The sequence below is a fragment of the Leptodactylus fuscus genome, chromosome 1 (assembly GCF_031893055.1).
Source record: "Leptodactylus fuscus isolate aLepFus1 chromosome 1, aLepFus1.hap2, whole genome shotgun sequence".
Taxonomy (NCBI): Eukaryota; Metazoa; Chordata; class Amphibia; order Anura; family Leptodactylidae; genus Leptodactylus; species Leptodactylus fuscus.
The window spans coordinates 240,679,772-240,707,090 of NC_134265.1; the positions used below are offsets into that span (position 1 = coordinate 240,679,772).

At 45.8% G+C, this 27,319-nt stretch overlaps 1 protein-coding gene across 2 annotated transcripts in view; it reads left to right on the forward strand.

The window, feature by feature from the left end:
- Positions 1-27,319, forward strand: part of ABCG2 (ATP binding cassette subfamily G member 2 (JR blood group)) — a 111,646-nt gene that overhangs the window by 59,095 nt on the left and 25,232 nt on the right. The window contains exon 1 of one of the 2 annotated variants that reach the window (XM_075285189.1): positions 24,453-24,535. The exons of the other annotated variant lie outside the window; for it this stretch is intronic. The gene's annotated coding sequence lies outside the window, so the exon portion shown is untranslated. Of the gene's footprint in view, positions 1-24,452; positions 24,536-27,319 lie in introns of those variants that run through there. 2 annotated transcript variants of the gene reach the window in all.

The following is a 27,319-nucleotide window of genomic DNA, read 5'->3' on the forward strand; positions in this document are numbered from 1 at the left end:
GTCTTACCTTTGCCTTACTGCTTTACACAATACATTCCTTTGAATGCATGCGAAGATAGGTACCTGTAAAATGTGACTATCATGTTTATGTTTAAAGCAGTGTAGCCTGACACTTGACACACCACATCAAAACTGGAAAAACACCTTGTGAATTCTAATATGGTTATGTCTGTCATTGGTTCACACTGTATCCACCTCTCCTGAACATAATATTAAAGGGGTTTTATCATCTCAGGATTTCAATTGCCGTCCTGTGTCCTCTCTCCTCCACTTCCTGGTTTTCAGCTCAGTCAAGCATGGAGCTTGTGCTTGCTTTAAAGGGCTCAGTTATCTCTAGATTTACATACATAGGCAACAGAGAATGCTGAAGAACTGAAAGCCATATGCAGAAAAAGGGTTAGAGAATAGAGATGAGCGAACAGTGTTCTATCGAACTCATGTTCGATCGGATATTAGGCTGTTCGGCATGTTCTAATCGAATCGAACACCGCGTGGTAAAGTGCGCCATTACTCGATTCCCCTCCCACCTTCCCTGGCGCCTTTTTTGCTCCAATAACAGCGCAGGGTAGGTGGGACAGGAACTACGACACCGGTGACGTTGAGAAAAGTAGGCAAAACCCATTGGCTGCCGAAAACATGTGACCTCTAATTTAAAAGAACAGCGCCGCCCAGGTTCGCGTCATTCTGAGCTTGCAATTCACCGAGGACGGAGGTTTCCGTCCAGCTAGCTAGGGCTTAGATTCTGGGTAGGCAGGGACAGGCTAGGATAGGAAGGAGAAGACAACCACAACAGCTCTTGTAAGAGCTAAATTCCAGGGAGAAGCTTGTCAGTGTAACTTGGCACTGACGGGCTCAATCGCCGCAACCCAGCTTTCCCAGGATCCTGAATGGAATACACTGTCAGTGTATTCCCGTATACCCGATATATACCCCCGATACCCGTTCCAACGGTGTGCCCCCCCACCTTCACCCCAGAAATACCCTGCAAGTCCCCTAGCAATAGAATTGGGGCTATATACACCCACTATTTTTGCTACTGCCATATAGTGCCATTGTCTGACTGGGAATTCAAAGAATATATTGGGGTTACGTGCACCCACAATTTTTACTACTGGTATACAGTGCCAGTTTCTGACTGGGAATTCAAAGAATATAATGGGGTTTTAAATACCCTCATTTCTTGCTACTGCCATATAGTGCCAGTTTCTGACTGGTAATTCAAAGAATATATTGGGGTTACGTGCACCCACAATTTTTACTACTGGTATACAGTGCCATTGTCTGACTGGGAATTCATAGAATATATTGGGGTTATAAATACCCTCATTTCTTGCTACTGGTATATAGTGCCATTGTCTGACTGGGAATTCAAAGAATATATTGGGGTTATAAATACCCTCATTTTTTGCTACTGCCATATAGTGCCATTGTCTGACTGGGAATTCAAAGAATATATTGGGGTTACGTGCACCCACAATTTTTACTACTGGTATACAGTGCCAGTTTCTGACTGGGAATTCAAAGAATATATTGGGGTTACAAATACCCTCATTTCTTGCTACTGCCATATAGTGCCAGTTTCTGACTGGTAATTCAAAGAATATATTGGGGTTACGTGCACCCACAATTTTTACTACTGGTATACAGTGCCATTGTCTGACTGGGAATTCAAAGAATATATTGGGGTTATAAATACCCTCATTTCTTGCTACTGCCATATAGTGCCAGTTTCTGACTGGGAATTCAAAGAATATATTGGGGTTACGTGCACCCACAATTTTTACTACTGGTATACAGTGCCATTGTCTGACTGGGAATTCAAAGAATATATTGGGGTTATAAATACCCTCATTTCTTGCTACTGGTATATAGTGCCATTGTCTGACTGGGAATTCAAAGAATATATTGGGGTTACGTGCACCCACAATTTTTACTACTGGTATACAGTGCCAGTTTCTGACTGGGAATTCAAAGAATATATTGGGGTTACAAATACCCTCATTTCTTGCTACTGCCATATAGTGCCAGTTTCTGACTGGTAATTCAAAGAATATATTGGGGTTACGTGCACCCACAATTTTTACTACTGGTATACAGTGCCATTGTCTGACTGGGAATTCAAAGAATATATTGGGGTTATAAATACCCTCATTTCTTGCTACTGCCATATAGTGCCAGTTTCTGACTGGGAATTCAAAGAATATATTGGGGTTACGTGCACCCACAATTTTTACTACTGGTATACAGTGCCATTGTCTGACTGGGAATTCAAAGAATATATTGGGGTTATAAATACCCTCATTTCTTGCTACTGGTATATAGTGCCATTGTCTGACTGGGAATTCAAAGAATATATTGGGGTTACGTGCACCCACAATTTTTACTACTGGTATACAGTGCCAGTTTCTGACTGGGAATTCAAAGAATATATTGGGGTTACAAATACCCTCATTTCTTGCTACTGCCATATAGTGCCAGTTTCTGACTGGTAATTCAAAGAATATATTGGGGTTACGTGCACCCACAATTTTTACTACTGGTATACAGTGCCAGTTTCTGACTGGGAATTCAAAGAATATATTGGGGTTACAAATACCCTCATTTCTTGCTACTGCCATATAGTGCCAGTTTCTGACTGGTAATTCAAAGAATATATTGGGGTTACGTGCACCCACAATTTTTACTACTGGTATACAGTGCCATTGTCTGACTGGGAATTCAAAGAATATATTGGGGTTATAAATACCCTCATTTCTTGCTACTGCCATATAGTGCCAGTTTCTGACTGGTAATTCAAAGAATATATTGGGGTTACGTGCACCCACAATTTTTACTACTGGTATACAGTGCCATTGTCTGACTGGGAATTCAAAGAATATATTGGGGTTATAAATACCCTCATTTCTTGCTACTGGTATATAGTGCCATTGTCTGACTGGGAATTCAAAGAATATATTGGGGTTACGTGCACCCACAATTTTTACTACTGGTATACAGTGCCAGTTTCTGACTGGGAATTCAAAGAATATATTGGGGTTACAAATACCCTCATTTCTTGCTACTGCCATATAGTGCCAGTTTCTGACTGGTAATTCAAAGAATATATTGAGGTTACGTGCACCCACAATTTTTACTACTGGTATACAGTGCCAGTTTCTGACTGGGAATTCAAAGAATATATTGGGGTTACAAATACCCTCATTTCTTGCTACTGCCATATAGTGCCAGTTTCTGACTGGTAATTCAAAGAATATATTGGGGTTACGTGCACCCACAATTTTTACTACTGGTATACAGTGCCATTGTCTGACTGGGAATTCAAAGAATATATTGGGGTTATAAATACCCTCATTTCTTGCTACTGCCATATAGTGCCAGTTTCTGACTGGGAATTCAAAGAATATATTGGGGTTACGTGCACCCACAATTTTTACTACTGGTATACAGTGCCATTGTCTGACTGGGAATTCAAAGAATATATTGGGGTTATAAATACCCTCATTTCTTGCTACTGGTATATAGTGCCATTGTCTGACTGGGAATTCAAAGAATATATTGGGGTTACGTGCACCCACAATTTTTACTACTGGTATACAGTGCCAGTTTCTGACTGGGAATTCAAAGAATATATTGGGGTTACAAATAACCTCATTTCTTGCCACTGCCATATAGTGCCAGTTTCTGACTGGTAATTCAAAGAATATATTGGGTTTACGTGCACCCACAATTTTTACTACTGGTATACAGTGCCAGTTTCTGACTGGGAATTCAAAGAATATATTGGGGTTACAAATACCCTCATTTCTTGCTACTGCCATATAGTGCCAGTTTCTGACTGGTAATTCAAAGAATATATTGGGGTTACGTGCACCCACAATTTTTACTACTGGTATACAGTGCCATTGTCTGACTGGGAATTCAAAGAATATATTGGGGTTATAAATACCCTCATTTCTTGCTACTGCCATATAGTGCCAGTTTCTGACTGGGAATTCAAAGAATATATTGGGGTTACAAATACCCTCATTTCTTGCTACTGCCATATAGTGCCAGTTTCTGACTGGTAATTCAAAGAATATATTGGGGTTACGTGCACCCACAATTTTTACTACTGGTATACAGTGCCAGTTTCTGACTGGGAATTCAAAGAATATATTGGGGTTACAAATACCCTCATTTCTTGCTACTGCCATATAGTGCCAGTTTCTGACTGGTAATTCAAAGAATATATTGGGGTTACGTGCACCCACAATTTTTACTACTGGTATACAGTGCCATTGTCTGACTGGGAATTCAAAGAATATATTGGGGTTATAAATACCCTCATTTCTTGCTACTGCCATATAGTGCCAGTTTCTGACTGGGAATTCAAAGAATATATTGGGGTTATAAATACCCTCATTTCTTGCTACTGGTATATAGTGCCATTGTCTGACTGGGAATTCAAAGAATATATTGGGGTTACGTGCACCCACAATTTTTACTACTGGTATACAGTGCCAGTTTCTGACTGGGAATTCAAAGAATATATTGGGGTTACAAATAACCTCATTTCTTGCCACTGCCATATAGTGCCAGTTTCTGACTGGTAATTCAAAGAATATATTGGGTTTACGTGCACCCACAATTTTTACTACTGGTATACAGTGCCAGTTTCTGACTGGGAATTCAAAGAATATATTGGGGTTACAAATACCCTCATTTCTTGCTACTGCCATATAGTGCCAGTTTCTGACTGGTAATTCAAAGAATATATTGGGGTTACGTGCACCCACAATTTTTACTACTGGTATACAGTGCCATTGTCTGACTGGGAATTCAAAGAATATATTGGGGTTATAAATACCCTCATTTCTTGCTACTGCCATATAGTGCCAGTTTCTGACTGGGAATTCAAAGAATATATTGGGGTTATAAATACCCTCATTTCTTGCTACTGGTATATAGTGCCATTGTCTGACTGGGAATTCAAAGAATATATTGGGGTTACGTGCACCCACAATTTTTACTACTGGTATACAGTGCCAGTTTCTGACTGGGAATTCAAAGAATATATTGGGGTTACAAATAACCTCATTTCTTGCCACTGCCATATAGTGCCAGTTTCTGACTGGTAATTCAAAGAATATATTGGGTTTACGTGCACCCACAATTTTTACTACTGGTATACAGTGCCAGTTTCTGACTGGGAATTCAAAGAATATATTGGGGTTACAAATACCCTCATTTCTTGCTACTGCCATATAGTGCCAGTTTCTGACTGGTAATTCAAAGAATATATTGGGGTTACGTGCACCCACAATTTTTACTACTGGTATACAGTGCCAGTTTCTGACTGGGAATTCAAAGAATATATTGGGGTTACAAATACCCTCATTTCTTGCTACTGCCATATAGTGCCAGTTTCTGACTGGTAATTCAAAGAATATATTGGGGTTATAAATACCCTCATTTCTTGCTACTGGTATATAGTGCCATTGTCTGACTGGGAATTCAAAGAATATATTGGGGTTACGTGCACCCACAATTTTTGCTACTGGTATATAGTGCCAATTTCTAACTGGGAATTCAAAATGCGCAAGGCTCCTGGAAAGGGACGTGGACGAGGCCGTGGGCGAGATCGGGGGAATGGTTCTGGGGAGCAAGGTAGCAGTGAAGCCACAGGGCGTCCCGTGCCTACTCCTGTGGGGCAGCAAGCATTGCGCCACTCCACAGTGCCAGGGTTGCTTGCCACATTAACTAAACTGCAGGGTACAAACCTTAGTAGGCCCGAGAACCAGGAACAGGTCTTGCAATGGCTGTCAGAGAACGCTTACAGCACATTGTCCAGCAGCCAGTCAGACTCTGCCTCCTCTCCTCCTATTACCCAACAGTCTTGTCCTCCTTCCTCCCAAAATTCCCAAGCTTCACAGAACAATAACCCCAACTGTCCCTGCTCCCCAGAGCTGTTCTCCGCTCCTTTCATTGTCCCTCAACCTGCCTCTCCACGTCACGATTCCACGAACCTAACAGAGGAGCATCTGTGTCCAGATGCTCAAACACTAGAGTCTCCTCCATCTCCGTTCGATTTGGTGGTGGATGACCAGCAACCCACCCTCATCGACGATGATGTGACGCAGTTGCCGTCAGGGCATCCAGTTGACCGGCGCATTGTGCGGGAGGAGGAGATGAGACAGGAGTTGGAAGAGGAAGTGGTGGATGATGAGGACACTGACCCGACCTGGACAGGGGGGATGTCAAGCGGGGAAAGTAGTGTGGATGTTGAGGCAAGTGCAGCACCAAAAAGGGTAGCTAGAGGCAGAGGCAGAGGTCAGCAGCTTAGGCGAAGCCAGGCCACACCCGGAATCTCCCAAGATGTTCCAGTTCGTACCCAGCCCCGAAAAACTCCCACCTCGAGGGCACGTTTCTCGAAGGTGTGGAGTTTTTTCAAGGAATGCGCCGAGGACAGATATAGTGTTGTCTGCACAATTTGCCTCTCGAAATTGATTAGGGGCTCTGAGAAGAGCAACCTGTCCACCACTTCAATGCGCCGTCATTTGGAATCCAAGCACTGGAATCAGTGGCAGGCAGCAACGGCAGGACAAAGGCCGCCTGCCGTTCACGCCACTGCCTCTGCCACTGCCTCTGCCTCTGCCACTGCCACTGCTGACTGTGCTGGCGATGCACTCCAGAGGACGAGCCAGGACACCACTTCATCTGCCTCCGCCACTTTGTTGACTTCTCCCTCATCCTCCCCTGTTCCTGTCTTATCTCCTTCTCCTGCACCATCAAAGGCACCATCAGGCGCTTCTTTACAACAACCCACCATCTCTCAGACATTGGAGCGGCGGCAGAAATACACTGCTAACCACCCACACGCGCAAGCCTTGAACGCCAACATCGCTAAACTGCTGGCCCAGGAGATGTTGGCGTTCCGGCTTGTTGAAACTCCCGCCTTCCTGGACCTGATGGCAACTGCGGCACCTCGCTATGCCGTCCCTAGCCGTCACTACTTCTCCCGGTGTGCCGTCCCCGCCTTGCACCAGCACGTGTCACTCAACATCAGGCGGGCCCTTAGTTCCGCGCTTTGCACAAAGGTCCACTTGACCACCGACGCGTGGACAAGTGCATGCGGACAGGGACGCTACATTTCACTGACGGCACACTGGGTGAATGTAGTTGAGGCTGGGACTGCTTCCCAAACTGGCCCGGTGTACCTCGTCTCCCCGCCTAACATTCCTGGCAGGGACACGAGAAGAACACCCCCCTCCTCCTCCTCCTCTACCGCCTCCTCCTCCGCCACCGCCTCCTCCTCCGCTGTTAGATTGACCCCAGCTACGAGTTGGAAACGTTGCAGCACTGGCGTTGGTAGACGTCAGCAGGCTGTGCTGAAGCTGATCAGCTTGGGGGACAGACAGCACACTGCCTCCGAGGTGAGGGATGCCCTCCTCGATGAGACGGCAATATGGTTTGAGCCACTGCACCTGGGCCCAGGCATGGTCGTTTGTGATAACGGCCGGAACCTGGTAGCAGCTCTGGAGCTTGCTGGACTCCAACATGTTCCATGCCTGGCCCACGTCTTCAACCTAGTGGTGCAACGTTTCCTAAAGAGCTACCCCAATGTTCCAGAGCTACTGGTGAAAGTGCGGCGCATGTGCTCCCACTTTCGCAAGTCGACAGTAGCCGCTGCTAGCTTAAAATCTCTCCAGCAACGCCTGCATGTGCCACAACACCGGCTTTTGTGCGACGTCCCCACACGCTGGAACTCAACGTTTCAGATGTTGAATAGAGTGGTTGAGCAGCAGAGACCTTTGATGGAATACCAGCTACAAAACCCTAGGGTGCCACAAAGTCAGCTGCCTCAGTTTCTCATCCATGAGTGGCCATGGATGAGAGACCTTTGTGACATCCTACGGGTGTTTGAGGAGTCCACAAGGACGGTGAGCTCTGAGGATGCGATGGTGAGCCTTACAATCCCGCTCTTGTGTGTTGAGAGAGTCCCTGATTGACATCAGGGATAACTCAGATCACACAGAGGAGTCAGGGATAGCATCCGATCCGTCACAGCTGGAGAGTAGGTCCACACATCTGTCCGCTTCATCGCGTTTAATGGAGGAGGAGGAGGAGGAGGAAGAAGAGTTGTCCGATGATGTGATGGTGATACAGGAGGCTTCCGGGCAACTTCGAATCGTCCCATTGTTGCAGCGCGGATGGGTAGACATGGAGGATGAGGAGGAAATGGAGATTGAACTTTCCGGTGGGGCCAGAGGAGTCATGCCAACTAACACTGTGGCAGACATGGCTGAGTTCATGTTGGGGTGCTTTACAACCGACAAGCGTATTGTCAAAATCATGGAGGACAACCAGTACTGGATCTTTGCTATCCTTGACCCCCGGTATAAAAACAACATCTCGTCTTTTATTCCGGTAGAGGGGAGGGCCAATCGCATCAATGCTTGCCACAGGCAATTGGTGCAGAATATGATGGAGATGTTTCCAGCATGTGACGTTGGCGGCAGGGAGGACAGTTCCTCCAGTAGGCGACCAAGTTCTCACCGGTCCACACAAACGAGGGGCACACTGTCTAAGGTCTGGGACACCTTGATGGCACCCCCTCGCCAAAGTGCCGCCACAGAGGGTCCTAGTGTCACCAGGCGTGAGAAGTATAGGCGCATGTTGCGGGAATACCTTTCCGACCACAGCCCTGTCCTCTCCGACCCCTCTGCGCCCTACACGTATTGGGTGTCGAAGTTGGACCTGTGGCTTGAACTTGCCCTATATGCCTTGGAGGTGCTGTCCTGTCCTGCCGCCAGCGTCCTATCTGAGAGGGTGTTCAGTGCAGCCGGTGGCATCATCACTGACAAGCGCACCCGTCTGTCAGCTGAGAGTGCCGACCGGCTCACTTTGATAAAAATGAACCACCACTGGATAGAGCCTTCATTTTTGTGCCCACCTGTGTAAAGCACCCCAACATGAAACTCCATGTCTGTACTCAACCTCTCCAATTCCTCCGCATCCTCATACTCATCCACCATAAGCGTTGCACAATTCTGCTAATACTAGGCTCCCTCCAACATGATTTCCCCCAACTCTGCTGGTTAGAGGCTCCCTCCACCCTGATTTCCACCAACTCTGCTGGTTAGAGGCTCCCTCCACCCGGCTTTCCCACAACTCTGCTGGTTAGAGGCTCCCTCCACCATGAATTTGCCCAAACTGGGCTGGTTAGAGGCTCCCTCCACCATGAATTGGTCCAAACTGGGGTTTTTAGAGGCTCCCTCCACCATGAATTTGCCAAAACTGGGCTGTTTAGAGGCTCCCTCCACCATGAATTGGTCCAAATTGGGGTTTTTAGAGGCTCCCTCCACCATGAATTTGCCCAAACTGGGCTGGTTAGAGGCTCCCTCCACCATGAATTGGTCCAAACTGGGCTGGTTAGAGGCTCCCTCCACCATGAATTGGTCCAAATTGGGGTTTTTAGAGGCTCCCTCCACCATGAATTGGTCCAAACTGGGCTGTTTAGAGGCTCCCTCCACCATAAATTGGTCCAAACTGGGGTTTTTAGAGGCTCCCTCCACCATGAATTGGTCCAAACTGGGCTGGTTAGAGGCTCCCTCCACCATGAATTGGTCCAAATTGGGGTTTTTAGAGGCTCCCTCCACCATGAATTGGTCCAAACTGGGCTGTTTAGAGGCTCCCTCCACCATGAATTGGTCCAAACTGGGGTTTTTAGAGGCTCCCTCCACCATGAATTGGTCCAAACTGGGGTTTTTAGAGGCTCCCTCCACCATGAATTGGTCCAAACTGGGGTTTTTAGAGGCTCCCTCCACCATGAATTGGTCCAAACTGGGGTTTTTAGAGGCTCCCTCCACCATGAATTTGCCCAAACTGGGCTGTTTAGAGGCTCCCTCCACCATGAATTGGTCCAAACTGGGTTTTTTAGAGGCTCCCTCCACCATGAATTGGTCCAAACTGGGGTTTTTAGAGGCTCCCTCCACCATGAATTGGTCCAAACTGGGGTTTTTAGAGGCTCCCTCCACCATGAATTTGCCCAAACTGGGCTGTTTAGAGGCTCCCTCCACCATGAATTGGTCCAAATTGGGGTTTTTAGAGGCTCCCTCCACCATGAATTGGTCCAAACTGGGGTTTTTAGAGGCTCCCTCCACCATGAATTTGCCCAAACTGGGCTGTTTAGAGGCTCCCTCCAGCATGAATTGGTCCAAACTGGGGTTTTTAGAGGCTCCCTCCACCATGAATTGGTCCAAACTGGGGTTTTTAGAGGCTCCCTCCACCATGAATTGGTCCAAACTGGGGTTTTTAGAGGCTCCCTCCACCATGAATTGGTCCAAACTGGGCTGGTTAGAGGCTCCCTCCACCATGAATTTGCCCAAACTGGGCTGTTTAGAGGCTCCCTCCACCATGAATTGGTCCAAACTGGGTTTTTTAGAGGCTCCCTCCACCATGAATTGGTCCAAACTGGGGGTTTTAGAGGCTCCCTCCACCATGAATTGGTCCAAACTGGGGTTTTTAGAGGCTCCCTCCACCATGAATTGGTCCAAACTGGGGTTTTTAGAGGCTCCCTCCACCATGAATTGGTCCAAACTGGGCTGGTTAGAGGCTCCCTCCACCATGAATTGGTCCAAACTGGGCTGGTTAGAGGCTCCCTCCACCATGAATTGGTCCAAATTGGGGTTTTTAGAGGCTCCCTCCACCATGAATTGGTCCAAACTGGGCTGTTTAGAGGCTCCCTCCACCATGAATTGGTCCAAACTGGGGTTTTTAGAGGCTCCCTCCACCATGAATTGGTCCAAACTGGGCTGGTTAGAGGCTCCCTCCACCATGAATTGGTCCAAACTGGGTTTTTTAGAGGCTCCCTCCACCATGAATTGGTCCAAACTGGGGTTTTTAGAGGCTCCCTCCACCATGAATTTGCCCAAACTGGGCTGTTTAGAGGCTCCCTCCACCATGAATTGGTCCAAATTGGGGTTTTTAGAGGCTCCCTCCACCATGAATTTGCCCAAACTGGGCTGGTTAGAGGCTCCCTCCACCATGAATTGGTCCAAACTGGGCTGGTTAGAGGCTCCCTCCACCATGAATTGGTCCAAATTGGGGTTTTTAGAGGCTCCCTCCACCATGAATTGGTCCAAACTGGGCTGTTTAGAGGCTCCCTCCACCATGAATTGGTCCAAACTGGGGTTTTTAGAGGCTCCCTCCACCATGAATTGGTCCAAACTGGGCTGGTTAGAGGCTCCCTCCACCATGAATTGGTCCAAACTGGGCTGGTTAGAGGCTCCCTCCACCATGAATTTGCCCAAACTGGGCTGTTTAGAGGCTCCCTCCACCATGAATTGGTCCAAACTGGGCTGGTTAGAGGCTCCCTCCACCATGAATTGGTCCAAACTGGGTTTTTTAGAGGCTCCCTCCACCATGAATTGGTCCAAACTGGGGTTTTTAGAGGCTCCCTCCACCATGAATTGGTCCAAACTGGGGTTTTTAGAGGCTCCCTCCACCATGAATTGGTCCAAACTGGGGTTTTTAGAGGCTCCCTCCACCATGAATTGGTCCAAACTGGGGTTTTTAGAGGCTCCCTCCACCATGAATTTGCCCAAACTGGGCTGTTTAGAGGCTCCCTCCACCATGAATTGGTCCAAATTGGGGTTTTTAGAGGCTCCCTCCACCATGAATTGGTCCAAACTGGGGTTTTTAGAGGCTCCCTCCACCATGAATTGGTCCAAACTGGGCTGGTTAGAGGCTCCCTCCACCATGAATTGGTCCAAACTGGGTTTTTTAGAGGCTCCCTCCACCATGAATTGGTCCAAACTGGGGTTTTTAGAGGCTCCCTCCACCATGAATTGGTCCAAACTGGGGTTTTTAGAGGCTCCCTCCACCATGAATTGGTCCAAACTGGGCTGGTTAGAGGCTCCCTCCACCATGAATTTGCCCAAACTGGGCTGTTTAGAGGCTCCCTCCACCATGAATTGGTCCAAACTGGGCTGGTTAGAGGCTCCCTCCACCATGAATTGGTCCAAACTGGGTTTTTTAGAGGCTCCCTCCACCATGAATTGGTCCAAACTGGGGTTTTTAGAGGCTCCCTCCACCATGAATTGGTCCAAACTGGGGTTTTTAGAGGCTCCCTCCACCATGAATTGGTCCAAACTGGGGTTTTTAGAGGCTCCCTCCACCATGAATTTGCCCAAACTGGGCTGTTTAGAGGCTCCCTCCACCATGAATTGGTCCAAACTGGGTTTTTTAGAGGCTCCCTCCACCATGAATTGGTCCAAACTGGGGTTTTTAGAGGCTCCCTCCACCATGAATTGGTCCAAACTGGGGTTTTTAGAGGCTCCCTCCACCATGAATTTGCCCAAACTGGGCTGTTTAGAGGCTCCCTCCACCATGAATTGGTCCAAATTGGGGTTTTTAGAGGCTCCCTCCACCATGAATTTGCCCAAACTGGGCTGGTTAGAGGCTTCCTCCACCATGAATTGGTCCAAACTGGGCTGGTTAGAGGCTCCCTCCACCATGAATTGGTCCAAATTGGGGTTTTTAGAGGCTCCCTCCACCATGAATTGGTCCAAACTGGGCTGTTTAGAGGCTCCCTCCACCATGAATTGGTCCAAACTGGGGTTTTTAGAGGCTCCCTCCACCATGAATTGGTCCAAACTGGGCTGGTTAGAGGCTCCCTCCACCATGAATTGGTCCAAACTGGGTTTTTTAGAGGCTCCCTCCACCATGAATTGGTCCAAACTGGGGTTTTTAGAGGCTCCCTCCACCATGAATTTGCCCAAACTGGGCTGTTTAGAGGCTCCCTCCACCATGAATTGGTCCAAATTGGGGTTTTTAGAGGCTCCCTCCACCATGAATTTGCCCAAACTGGGCTGGTTAGAGGCTCCCTCCACCATGAATTGGTCCAAACTGGGCTGGTTAGAGGCTCCCTCCACCATGAATTGGTCCAAATTGGGGTTTTTAGAGGCTCCCTCCACCATGAATTGGTCCAAACTGGGCTGTTTAGAGGCTCCCTCCACCATGAATTGGTCCAAACTGGGGTTTTTAGAGGCTCCCTCCACCATGAATTGGTCCAAACTGGGCTGGTTAGAGGCTCCCTCCACCATGAATTGGTCCAAACTGGGTTTTTTAGAGGCTCCCTCCACCATGAATTGGTCCAAACTGGGGTTTTTAGAGGCTCCCTCCACCATGAATTGGTCCAAACTGGGGTTTTTAGAGGCTCCCTCCACCATGAATTGGTCCAAACTGGGGTTTTTAGAGGCTCCCTCCACCATGAATTTGCCCAAACTGGGCTGTTTAGAGGCTCCCTCCACCATGAATTGGTCCAAACTGGGTTTTTTAGAGGCTCCCTCCACCATGAATTGGTCCAAACTGGGGTTTTTAGAGGCTCCCTCCACCATGAATTGGTCCAAACTGGGGTTTTTAGAGGCTCCCTCCACCATGAATTTGCCCAAACTGGGCTGTTTAGAGGCTCCCTCCACCATGAATTGGTCCAAATTGGGGTTTTTAGAGGCTCCCTCCACCATGAATTGGTCCAAACTGGGGTTTTTAGAGGCTCCCTCCACCATGAATTTGCCCAAACTGGGCTGTTTAGAGGCTCCCTCCAGCATGAATTGGTCCAAACTGGGGTTTTTAGAGGCTCCCTCCACCATGAATTGGTCCAAACTGGGGTTTTTAGAGGCTCCCTCCACCATGAATTGGTCCAAACTGGGGTTTTTAGAGGCTCCCTCCACCATGAATTGGTCCAAACTGGGCTGGTTAGAGGCTCCCTCCACCATGAATTTGCCCAAACTGGGCTGTTTAGAGGCTCCCTCCACCATGAATTGGTCCAAACGGGGGTTTTTAGAGGCTCCCTCCACCATGAATTTGCCCAAACTGGGCTGGTTAGAGGCTCCCTCCACCATGAATTTGCCCAAACTGGGCTGTTTAGAGGCTCCCTCCACCATGAATTGGTCCGAACTGTGCTGTTTAGAGGCTCCCTCCACCATGAATTGGTCCAAACTGGGTTTTTTAGAGGCTCCCTCCACCATGAATTGGTCCAAACTGGGGTTTTTAGAGGCTCCCTCCACCATGAATTGGTCCAAACTGGGGTTTTTAGAGGCTCCCTCCACCATGAATTGGTCCAAACTGGGGTTTTTAGAGGCTCCCTCCACCATGAATTTGCCCAAACTGGGGTTTTTAGAGGCTCCCTCCACCATGAATTTGCCCAAACTGGGCTGTTTAGAGGCTCCCTCCACCATGAATTGGTCCAAACGGGGGTTTTTAGAGGCTCCCTCCACCATGAATTTGCCCAAACTGGGCTGGTTAGAGGCTCCCTCCACCATGAATTTGCCCAAACTGGGCTGTTTAGAGGCTCCCTCCACCATGAATTGGTCCGAACTGTGCTGTTTAGAGGCTCCCTCCACCATGAATTGGTCCAAACTGGGTTTTTTAGAGGCTCCCTCCACCATGAATTGGTCCAAACTGGGGTTTTTAGAGGCTCCCTCCACCATGAATTGGTCCAAACTGGGGTTTTTAGAGGCTCCCTCCACCATGAATTTGCCCAAACTCTGCTGGTTAGAGGCTCAATCCACCCTGATTTTCAAAACAAATGTTGGTGCCAACCTCAACTTACTACAAGGGCCAAATTCACTGCTGGTGACAAGCTCTCCTCACTGCAAGTGCCAAATACACATGTTTCAAGGTGTTTTCCTACTGTCAGAGAGGTGGTATTGAGTGTGTAAAGTGTGTAGTTGTTAGGCTGTGATGTTGGGGTAATAGAGGGTCTTTGGTGTGTTAGATGCCCCCAGACATGCTTCCCCTGCTGTCCCAGTGTCATTCCAGAGGTGTTGGCATCATTTCCTGTGGTGTCATAGTGGACTTGGTGACCCTCCAGACACGGATTTGGGTTTCCCCCTTAACGAGTATATGTTCCCCATAGACTATAATGGGGTTCGAAACCCGTTCGAACACACGAACAGTGAGCGGCTGTTCGATTCGAATTTCGAACCTCGAACATTTTAGTGTTCGCTCATCTCTATTAAAGAAGAGAAGAGTGTGGCTAGAGATTTAGTTGTATCTGGCAAATGGAGTAAGATAGATAAATGAATGGGTAAAAGACTTTAGTTAGCTTAAAGGGGTATTCCCAACTCCCCTGTTCACCAACATGCAGGCTTGTGTGCTCTGTTCACTTCCTGGTTTTCTCGGTAAATTGGTGGGCGGGGTTTCACTTGCTATCTCACAGACAAAGACAGCTCTGCTATCTCTCTTCATAGCAGTACATGTCAATTGGCACAGTATCACTGGAAGATGCACAATATCAAGCTGATGTAGCAGAGCTGGTTTTTGTTAGGTGATGAGAATCCCAAACATACATGCTACAGGACAGCTTGCAATATACTCACTTTTAGGTCTGTGTTTACATACAGAGATAACAGACTCCATGTCTCAGCCCTTATCAGCAAAGTTCAATTAGCCGACTGATAACTGGAAGAGCCGGAGATAAAGAGCTCAGAAGTACAAGCACCCAGCACTCAGCTCCCCCTCCCCTCCTGAGAGCAGGGAGCTACATCACTTGTCCTGGGCAGAGAGATAAAGAGCTCAGAAATACAAGCTGCTCCGAGCACTCAGCTCCCCCTCCAGTCCTGAGAACAGTGAGCTATATCACTTGTCCTTGGCGGAGAGATAAGATCATCCCCAGGTGGTTATGGAAATATAATGTAAACAATGAAGTGAATAATCTCAGGGGCCAAACAAAGGAGTTTTGCTTAAGCAATGTACGAGAAGTTTGTATATTAGTATTAGTACTCGTATTTAGAAAAAGTCTTAAATCCACATAAGCTAGCAGTATAGATATGAGACGTGAGGCTACATTATATAATGATACTTTAAAGGAATTCTACCATTAAAATCAAATTTTTTCTCGCTAACACGTTGGAATAGCCTTAAGAAAGGCTATTCTTCTCCTACCTTTAGATGTCTTGTCCGTGCCGCTATTCAGTATAAATCCCAGTTTTTGTCGCTATGTAAATGAGTTCTCTTGCAGCACTTGGGCGGCACTGGGGGCGTCCCCAATGCTGCAAGAGAACTTTCCAGCACCGCCTACATATTGTTCAGGAACGGCCTCAGCACACGTTTTCTTCTGGCGCATGCGGTCAAACTTTAAAAATGTTACCACTGTTTTCGTGGTCTTACTCTCCATTGTTCTGGTCCTGCAACAAACCCAAACAATGGAGCGGCGACACTAGTGTGAACCTAGAGTAAGTCTGAACAAGGTTCTTAAGCTGGGAAAGCCCCTTTAGGCAAGGGCCCAACGTGGAGACACCGTGCAAAAACCGTAATATTTTACAGTCCCTGCAAACTGAATGGGATTCTAGTGAGTCACTTATATCTATGAAAATGCTCTGTGGTTTCTGGTATAGGTATAAGGTATATGGTATAGGTATAATTTAAGCAGACATTCCTCAGAGGAAAACTCTAAAGCCGGGTTCACACGGGTTATTTTGGACCGGAATTTGACGCGGAGGCTGCCTCAGATTCCAGTCCAAAATACGGGTAGCTGCGACTGGATGCCGGTGTATTACCTAACAATGAATGTATGAAAAACAGATGAAACACAGACTACATACGGTTGGGGTCTGTGTGCAGTCATTTTTTTTTTTATTATTATTATTATTATTATTATTATTATTATTATAAAGGTCCCATGCACTTAAAAAGCTGATACAATTACAGAAAAGAGAAAACAAAAATAACACATGCAACTTTCTCAGTCCATGAAATAATACGTGTAAATGGCTCCACTCACTATGAATCATTGTGCTGTCTAATTTTTTATGGACAGCACTTGGACAAAAAAATCATTCATGTAAAAGGGCCCAAGTTGTCAGCTGATAAACCACTTTTAGTCTAAGGCCCCACATAGCATCCGTAGCAAAAAAGTGCTGCCACAAAAACCACGGCAGTAAGGCATCATTGTTTTCCCGCAGCTTTTTTCACAGAACGTCCGCAGAGGTTTCTTCTGCGGACTTTCAGCTTCAATTCTACCTATAGGGAAACCACCAGCGTTTCTGTAGGTATAACTGATATGCTTCAATTTCCATGACAGTTTTGGAAATTGCAGCTTGCCCGCTGCGCATCTTTTCCTGAAAAGTGGGGATGGGATTTTGTGACTGCTGTGACTATAAAAGTGCGCATTTTTTCTGAGCAAACCGCAGCCAAAAAGCTCTTCTGGAAAAACTGTGGCGGAAACAAAGGTCCGCAGAGGAAAACTTTCTGTCCTTTTTACACCTATATGAAAACTGCAAGTATTTCTGTAGGTATAATTGATATGCTGCAATTTGCAAAAACGCAACGGTTTTGGAGATCAGAGCATTTCCGCGGCGGATATTTTTCAGCCAGAATCGTATCCACTTTGCAAGGACTGTAAAATACTGCAGTCAAATTGCAGCCTTTATACTACATGGGTCCCTGGCCTTAGCCTATTGTTGGGTTGGAATTCACCTTGGATGGCAACCTGGAAGAGATTTACACTTAGAAGTACATGTGTGGTTTAGTATACAATACTGTATCGGCCCATGATTTTATGTATGATATTTGTATAATTACACTGAAGTTATGTAAGATACAGTTCATGCGTTTGTAGGAAGCCAACTCCTATGGAATGGTGAGTAAGGTGCGGAACACCCCTCCCTTACTGCTGTCACTTGAATAATAGCTTACACAACTCTTCCATGGCAAATGTTTAACACGATAGTCTAACCTGTTAAAACATGACACCAGATGTCCCTTTTAAGTCAGTAATGTACATGAATATTTTAATGTAACAATGACACAAGATTCTGAATTAACCACTTTGCGTCCGCTATCTGTATATTATATAGGTGAGCCCTATTTGGGACAGTGAGTAATGACCATATCTGTGAAGGGCTGTAGAATAATAAGTAAATACGTCATATTTATGATACAACATCCAGTTAAGATGTATAAAGAGTATACAGCCACAACTATAATGCATATCTCTCTGTGCTGTATGTTGTTCTGCCATTGACAAAAATTAGGCTGGTACTTTTTTAGTTTGTTACTACTGGAAAGACTGGGAGTGATCAGTTTCTAGTCTCAAAAAGTGAAAAACATAACACTGTAAATAAGCCCAATACCAGGTAATAGCTGGATATGTACAAGAATAAAATAGGGACATGTTAGTGTAATAGTGTAGGTTAAAAGAGACCTGTCGGCATGATTTTGCCAAATAAACCAACTACAGTACCTGACAGAGCATCTGTTGCCCAAAGCTGTCTGCATAACGTTTCAGCGCTGTCTTTATCCATAGAAAAGTGAGACTATATTATATTTCTAAGGATAGAATGGTGGTGTTTTATAATCATATCACAACTTTGTATGGCTTTATGTATCCACTTGATTGTATTATTATGAGTTCAGAGCAATGAGCAGCCAAACAACTGATCATGACATGTGAGTGCTACAGAGACTGCATGCCCAGTGTGAATATTCTCCTGCAACGCAAAAGATAATTCAAGCGCAGAATGTCGTCCAGACAGTCTGCGTCTGAACCTAACTGGCTGAGACTGTAAAGACCGGGTCTTCATATGCCCTCCCAGTTTAGTGTCCCCCTCATATGCTCCCCCCTTCATCTGCCCACACAGTTTACTGTTAGTCTTGAGCTGCAAAAGTTTAACATAAACACTGATGCTCACCTCTTCTTGCTCCCCTCCTGCGCAGTCTGCAGTCTCTTGTCGATGTGAATGACGTGATCAAATTATACCTACAGCTCCTGGAGTGCAAAGGGGGCTCAGTAGTGAGGCAGGAGCTGTCTTCTGCTACACCACTGTATTCAACTCTTCTGCATCCTCTCCGAATGCAGATGAGTTGAATCCAGGACATATCTCCCTCTGACTGGGATCACAGAATATGACCCGGAATCCGGGACTGTCCCATTTAATATGGGACAGTTAGGAGGTATCCTATTAATATTATAAAGGTGAAAGTTTGTGAGTTTGGATGTTTGTGGGTTTGGATGTTTGTTCTTCAATCACAGCCAAACGGCTGAATGGATTTTGGGGAAATTTCGCACACACACACATTTGCCAGGAAAAGGTAGTAGGCTACTTTAAATGTGGGTCACTCACCACAAATCGCCACCATCACCCTCCAAACAATCCTCCGGCTCGGCTGCAGCAGCTGGCATTCCGCCAGCGCTAGTCTGTGCACGCACCTCCTATTGGTGCATGGCAGGCTGTGGGCGGGCTCTGGAGCCAGGGCTGCGGCACCATAAGTTGGGGGCTGAAGGTGGGCGTGTTGATTCAGCAGGGAAACACTGAGGAAGATGGCGGCAGCCCACATGATCCCGGCGCCGCAGCTGTCCCAGCCCACCTACACAGACGCGGACGGAGGTGGCTGCTGCGCCCGACACACCACAGGTAAGTGCAGCGGGTACATGGGGTTGGGGAGGGGGTATCCGGGGGGGGGGGGCATGTCCCTACGTCGAGGTCCCCAGGGATCAACCGCATACCCCAGCTTCATGTCCTCTCCCCTTCATTGGCCCCAGCGTAGTTGGACTCACCTTGCCACGCTCCCTGGACGCTCTCTCCACTCGCTCGCTGCACATAGGTGTCGGGCGGCTGGCTGCGTATGGCAGGTACACTGCAATACAGGCGCCGGTATTCGGCAGTGCACTGGTTAATACCGGCGCCTGTATTGCAGTCTACCTGCCTAGGCTGCAATACAACCGCACGCCTGACAGGCCAGGGAGGCAGAGCGAGGCTCCGGCTGTCATAGCAACCTGATGCCGGTCCTCGCTCTGCCTCCTATACGCCACCAGCCGCCCGACACCGATGTGCAGCGAGTGGTGAGAGCGACTGGGGAGCGTGGCAAGGTGAGTCCACCTTCACTGGGGCCGATGTGAGGGGGAGGGACAACTGGGGGCAGAGATGGGGGGGGACAAGAAACTGGAGGCAGATGAAGGGGGGGGGGGGACAAGAAACTGGTGGCAGAGATGGGGGGGTACAAGAAACTGGGGCCAGAAATGGGGAGACAAGAAACTGTGGGCAGAGATGGGGGGACAACAAACTGGGGGCAGAGATGGGGGGACAACAAACTGGGTGCAAAGATGGGGGGACAAGAAACTGGGGGCCAATGAAAGGGGGAACAAGAAACGGGGCAGAGATAGGGGGACAAGAAACTGGGGGCAGAGATAGGGGGACAAGAAACTGGGGTCAGATGAAGGGAGGGACAAGAAACTGGGGGCAGGGATGGGGGGGACAAGAAACTGGGGGCAGAGATGGGGGGACAAGAAACTGGAGGCAGAGATGGGGGGACAAGAAACTGGGGGCAGACATGGGAGAACAAGAAATATAAGCGGTTCAGCGCCACCGCCAACCCGCAGACGAAGTCACGGGTAACTGCTAGTATATATATATAGTATTCCTTCATATTTAGACTACACAGTATAGAGCTCATTATGTGAAAGGTTGCCTATTCATCCTTATGCATTCAGTGATATGTGCAATTCTAAGCAGTTGTATAAGTCATTTTCACAAAGCTTATCTCTTCCTGGGAGCAGTAAGCAGACTACAGTACAGGTAACCTTTGTCTTCATACTATTAGTGAATTGGATAACAAGCTATTGAAAGTTCCGGCCCTACTTATCTAACATGGTAGATATGAGGTTGGCTGTGCCTTCTGTCATAGCACATTAAAATTGTTTGTTTTTTGTTTTGTTTTTTCATTTTGCAGCATTTCTGAAAAAAAGAAAAAATTACTACCAGTTACTATGGGTTATTCAGAAGGAAATTATGAATAACATTTAGTACACTGTATTTTTTTTCTTGGTGTCTTGTTGCATATTTTTTCCATATGTTTTCCTATAGATTTTTTTTTTAGTAGAAAACATGGTCTCGACAAATCTGCATCAAGTTGGGCACAAAAACACCAACAAGTAAAATTGCCATGGAAGTCTGCAAAGTTACCATATGGATCATGCATGAGGAAGGTCTGGTGACAGAAACGTCCTTAATGATCTACTTCTCCATTCATATGTAAACGCACAGAATTTTTTCCCTCCATGGCACATCAATTGTTGTAATCTATGTCCACAAATAAATGAATGTTTTGCTTTGAACACAAGCTACGTGTGTGTACGTGTGTCAGATGTTAAAGAGGTTGTCCGGGATAAACTACAAATTAACCCCAACCCCATCAATGCTTTTGTGTCTTCCGTGTACGGGAATGGCTCATCCTCTCCTCTTGCGCAGTCTGGAGTTCACTGCAACACATGCACAGTAGAATTGGCAATCCATCTCTACTGCGCAGGGAAGAAAAAAGGAGGAGCTGTCTCCCAGATCGGAAGATAGGTAAGTATGATGCAATGGGGTAGGGAGGGGTGGATTTAATTAGTTACTAAACAAGGGCTAGCAGTGGGAAGGATAGTTTAACTTAGCTAGAGAGACAAGGAGGGGGGAGCACAGGAAGTTACATAGTAACATAGTGTAATACTGTTAAAAAATTGTAAATGTTGGTGCTCAAAGATCAAAGTGGTCCATCGGTGTTTAAGAATACATTCTCACTATGTCAAATGAAGTGGTCAAGTTGTACTCTCACCTTTTTTTTGTTTACAAGCAGTCACAATCGCTGTAGATACTATGTGTATCAGAAAGCATCAGAACTCCTACTTGTCTTGGTGCAGGGATCCACACGACAATGAACAAGTAATAAAGGAAGATATTTCTCCCTAAAGGAAAAAAGTAGAAGAACTTCCGCGCTTTCCAAAAGAAGAATCTATATTGCACAAATACACAACACAAAAACAGTGTTTCAGGGATGGTGGAGGACTAAAGCTATTATCTCGGTTGCTTTTATCCTCCACCATCTCTGAAACGCTATTTTTGTGTTGTGTGTTTGTGCAATTAAGATTTTTCTTTTGGAAAGCGCGGATGTTCTACTTTTTTCCTCTGGGGAGAATTTCTTCCTTTATTAATGGATAGAGATGAGCGAACAGTGTTCTATCGAACACATGTTCGATCGGATATCAGGGTGTTCGCCATGTTCGAATCGAATCGAACACCGCGTGGTAAAGTGCGCCAAAATTCGATTCCCCTCCCACCTTCCCTGGCGCCTTTTTTGCACCAATAACAGCGCAGGGGAGGTGGGACAGGAACTACGACACCGGGGGCATTGAAAAAAATTGGAAAAAGTCATTGGCTGCCGAAATCAGGTGACCTCCATTTTAGACGAATAGTGGATTTCAAATCCGGGTCATATGAGAATGTGAACTTTGTGACTATGAGACAGGGATAGCTGTACAGGCAGGGATAGCTAGGGATAACCTTTATTTAGGGGGGAATGTTATTAAAAATAACTTTTTGGGGCTCTATCGGGTGTGTAATTGTGATTTTTGTGAGATAAACTTTTTCCCATAGGGATGCATTGGCCAGCGCTGATTGGCCGAATTCCGTACTCTGGCCAATCAGTGCTGGCCAATGCATTCTATTAGCTTGATGAAGCAGAGTGTGCACAAGGGTTCAAGCGCACCCTCGGCTCTGATGTAGCAGAGCTGAGGCTGCACAAGGGTTCAAGCGCACCCTCGGCTCTGATGTAGGAGAGCCGAGGGTGCACTTGAACCCTTGTGCACCCTCGGCTCTGCTACATCAGAGCCGAGGGTGCGCTTGAACCCTTGTGCACACTCTGCTTCATCAAGCTAATAGAATGCATTGGCCAGCGCTGATTGGCCAATGCATTCTATTAGCCCGATGAAGTAGAGCTGAATGTGTGTGCTAAGCACACACATTCAGCTCTACTTCATCGGGCTAATAGAATGCATTGGCCAGCGCTGATTGGCCAGAGTACGGAATTCGGCCAATCAGCGCTGGCTCTGCTGGAGGAGGCGGAGTCTAAGATCGCTCCACACCAGTCTCCATTCAGGTCCGACCTTAGACTCCGCCTCCTCCAGCAGAGCCAGCGCTGATTGGCCGAATTCCATACTCTGGCCAATCAGCACTGGCTAATGCATTGTATTGGCGTGATGAAGCAGTGCTGAATGTGTGTGCTTAACACACACATTCAGCTCTACTTCATCGGGCTAATAGAATGCATTGACCAATCAGCGCTGGCCAATGCATTCTATTAGCGTGAACTGAGATTGCACAGGGGTTCTAGTGCACCCTCGGCTCTGCTACATCAGATTGCTACATCTGATGTAGCAGTGCCGAGTGTGCATCAGATGTGTAGTTGAGCAAAACTGACTCAGCACTGCTAAGTCTCTGCATTCGCATAGGAATGCATTGGCCAGCCTTCGGCCAATCAGCGCTGGCTCTGCCGGAGGAGGCGGAGTCTAAGGTCGGACCTGAATGGAGACTGGTGTGGAGCGATCTTAGACTCCGCCTCCTCCAGCAGAGCCAGCGCTGATTGGTCGAGTTCCGTACTCTGGCCAATCAGCACTGGCCAATGCATTTCTATGGGGAAAAGTTAGCTTGCGAAAATCGCAAACTGACAGGGATTTCCATGAAATAAAGTGACTTTTATGCCCCCAGACATGCTTCCCCTGCTGTCCCAGTGTCATTCCAGGGTGTTGGTATCATTTCCTGGGGTGTCATAGTGGACTTGGTGACCCTCCAGACACGAATTTGGGTTTCCCCCTTAACGAGTTTATGTTCCCCATAGACTATAATGGGGTTCGAAACCCATTCGAACACTCGAACAGTGAGCGGCTGTTCGAATCGAATTTCGAACCTCGAACATTTTAGTGTTCGCTCATCTCTATTAATGGACAAAAATAGCACTTGTTCCAGTTTTTGATGGTCCGTGGATAGGGGTTTTACAGATACGTTGAATTTAATGTGGCCGTGTGTTGGCTGTCAAGTCCATTGAAATGAATGGATGCACACTCCATCTGCATAAAATGCGTGTGGATTATGTACGTATTATGAGTGACTAAGGGCATAGTAAGTGATTAATTTTGGCTGTGAAATGTTATTGCTGTAGTTGCCATAGGTTTGTTATATGGTATTGGAATATGGGGCAAAACACATTTAACTATTTAATAAGCTGACTGTAGTGCCACATGATGTACTGGATGCAGCTATGGCCTGTCCGCATGGAACCAGCAAAACCACAGCCCCATTGGTTCAATGTATTTCACCTGTATAATCTGTGCAGTAGAACACCACATGGCAGTACTATGGCAAGTGTTGGTTTTGCTGCAGTTTTTGACCATGCAGCTCACTACATGCAGCTTTATACTTGCGAGGCATCTTATGACATGTTACTAAAACTTGCTACATTTGGCTGGTGAGTTCTCTTTGTAATGACACAGGTCATGTCATGTCTCCTTCCAGCTTGTATAATCAGTAAATGGTCGACAAAGAATGTAGAGTATTAGGATGTGTGCTGCCACTGGGGTTGTCTCTCCTGTGACATCATGGGAAGTCTCCACCCCACACGTGTCTATGTCCCCTTGTTATCTGGACTGTCTCTTCACACAGCAGAGCAGCAGAGCTGGAGTCATTACTGCACTTGTCTGCTAATACAGAACAAGCTTCGCCAGTACACGTCCTAATACTAGGTAAGTGCTTAGCTGCCATCCTGCCTGCCTTATACAATATCCTTTACAATGACTGAGACTACTACTTGTCACGTAACCATACTCTGCCTCATGTCTCTGCTCTAGCTGGCTCGCATCAGGAATGGATATATGAGTAGCTATACCTAGAATTTTTTTTTTTTTATTTGGTTACTATTGAATTGGTTACTTATATACAGTATTTTCTTACTAGTTTAGCTTTGTGATAAAAATTGTAAAGTAAATGCTGTATGTGGGATGGTGATGTAACGGTAGATTCACGTCTAAAAGGATTTGTAACCTTCTGCTGTTTTACATTGTATTGACTATTGTTCTACTGTTTTGTACTTTCTTGTCCGGCAAGATTTAGTGCTTTTTTTTCCCCACCTTTTGTTTAGTCGTCTTGTTGTGTAATTCCAAGCTGAGATCTGTGGTTCTACAAAAGACGCAAAGCTATAAGGAGCCTTTAACACAATCTCTTCAGCATTTCTCATAGCATAAATTTGTATGTGGCATGTTTTTATAGTTTTTCCATTTATATTTTGCTATTAAATTTTAACACGTATTTTTAAAATATGGAGAAAAATATGAAAAGCCATATACAGAGCATGCTGCGTTGACCATTGACTGAAACAATGCAGAAATACAACAGAGCAAAACATTTTACGTGTAGTGTGTGAAAAACCACAAAAAACACTATGATAAAGGTAGCGCTTTCAGAAAAATGTTGTGCGTGTGAAGCCAGCTAAAAACTTTTCAGTCATCATTATATGTCCGTCTTCTAAAAGCTGGTTGCTACAATTGATATGTGTACCAGAGCTGTGTATACACATTAGATAGTGATGGGCCTGGATGTGACCAATCGAATATGGGATTGTTCTGATTAATGATCCCATCATCAACATAAACGACTAAATTAGCGATCAGACGGTCGGTTTAGAAATGTAAAAAAATGACTGCGTAGTATGTCCCACAATTGTCTCAACTTGGCCGACCATGCCATGCACTTACATTTTCTGTCAAAAATATCCAAAATGACAGGAAGTTTTTTAGCAGGCAAAAGTTAGTCACCATGAACAGTTGTTTGCGGTAGTTTTATACCTGATTGTTGGCCTATATGGGCAAAATTGGACTTTTCGGCAGATAAAAGTCTAATGTGTAACGCCAGCTTTAGTTATATCTGATCTGTGAAATGATCAATTAATATATTGGTTTAAAAAATGATTTCATGATAAACTAAGAAAGGTTATAGCAGAACACAGTATTCCAGATTATGTAAAAACCAGCACGTCACAGGTTCACACAGAGCAGAATGAGTGCAGATTTTCTGTGCATTATTAGCATCATAACTAAAGTGAACACTAGTCAGTGAGGGTTTTCAGATTGATATCTGGTGCATTAATATCCACATAATACATGTTAAATCCACACATGGATCCATGTGGATGTATTGCAGATTTTTTACATGGTTTAGGCGTATAACAAACCTATCTACAGTATAATATATAAATATGTATTAGATCAAGGTGAGCCATTCACTTGTTTATGTGAAGTCTGTCATTTTATTGATTGACAGAATGTGCAGATAGGAAACGGTTAATGGTTAACTGTTCTTTTATTTTTCCTCTGTAGAAATAGAAGAGGTTAATGGAATTTGTTTTAAATATATTTTAGAATTATTGGGCCAGGTTCACACATAGTATTGATGGAGCATTTAGAACTAACCAAAATCACAACCATGGTATTCACATCCATTTTCAATGTTTTTTTTTTTTTTATAAGGATTCTGTTCCCCTATCTGCATGATATATACGGAGAGAAAAGTCCTGCGAGCAGCACTTTTCTCTTCGCATTTTTCATGTGGAAACCACACGGACCCCATTATAGTCTATGGGGTCCGCGGGTTTTCTAAGGTAACTGCTTTTTTATGTGGAGGGGGGGGGGGGGTTCCCAAGTAGATCCCCCGAATGGGAACTAGAATGCAGATGTGAACCAAGCCTTAGCCATACACATGAGAACCCACTGATTTAAGCAGGACCAACTGACCATCTGATGTGTACCAGGGTATCCCAATTTTTCCCTCCATAGCAGAAAATTAATGCATTTTAATATACCCCAGCCTTTGGAGGTAAACTCTTGGAATAACGCTTGTCAGTCCCATAGACTTTGAATAGAGAGGCAGCACAGATGCAGGACCACTGCTCTGAGGTTGTGCTCATTCACATGACAAAGTCGTGCACTCGACTGTTAAACACTATGTATTCACGGCTGAGTTTAAATCCGAGGGTAATCCGTTTTCACAGATCCACTATAGACTTGCCTATTGAAGGATCTGAGAAATGGCAATTTCTATTATTTATCAGTTACATGGATCATTTAAAAAAAAAAGAAAGAAAAATAATAATTCCCCGAGGTGGTTCTACATGCGCATATCCTCTCCATACACAAAGAAGACTCAGGGAGCTCCATTCTTGTCATCACTGAAATTCTTGTAATAAAAAAAAAATGCAAGACCTACTGTAAGAGTAACAAAAAAATAGAAAATGATTATTCTATATATCCTATAGCATGTGTTGATTTGTAGCCTGTAGCAGTTTTCAGGATGTTCTTTATATGGTAGTATTGCTTAAGTCGCACACAAGGAGTAGATGCTGAATTTCTAGGCAGTTTCACAGATCATTTCTGCTGAATCAGCGTGTCATTGCTGAAGCCACGTGAATGTTCGCCACTTTCACTTCTAAAAATTGATGGATATCACTACACTTGGCACTGCGAAATGACGGCCTT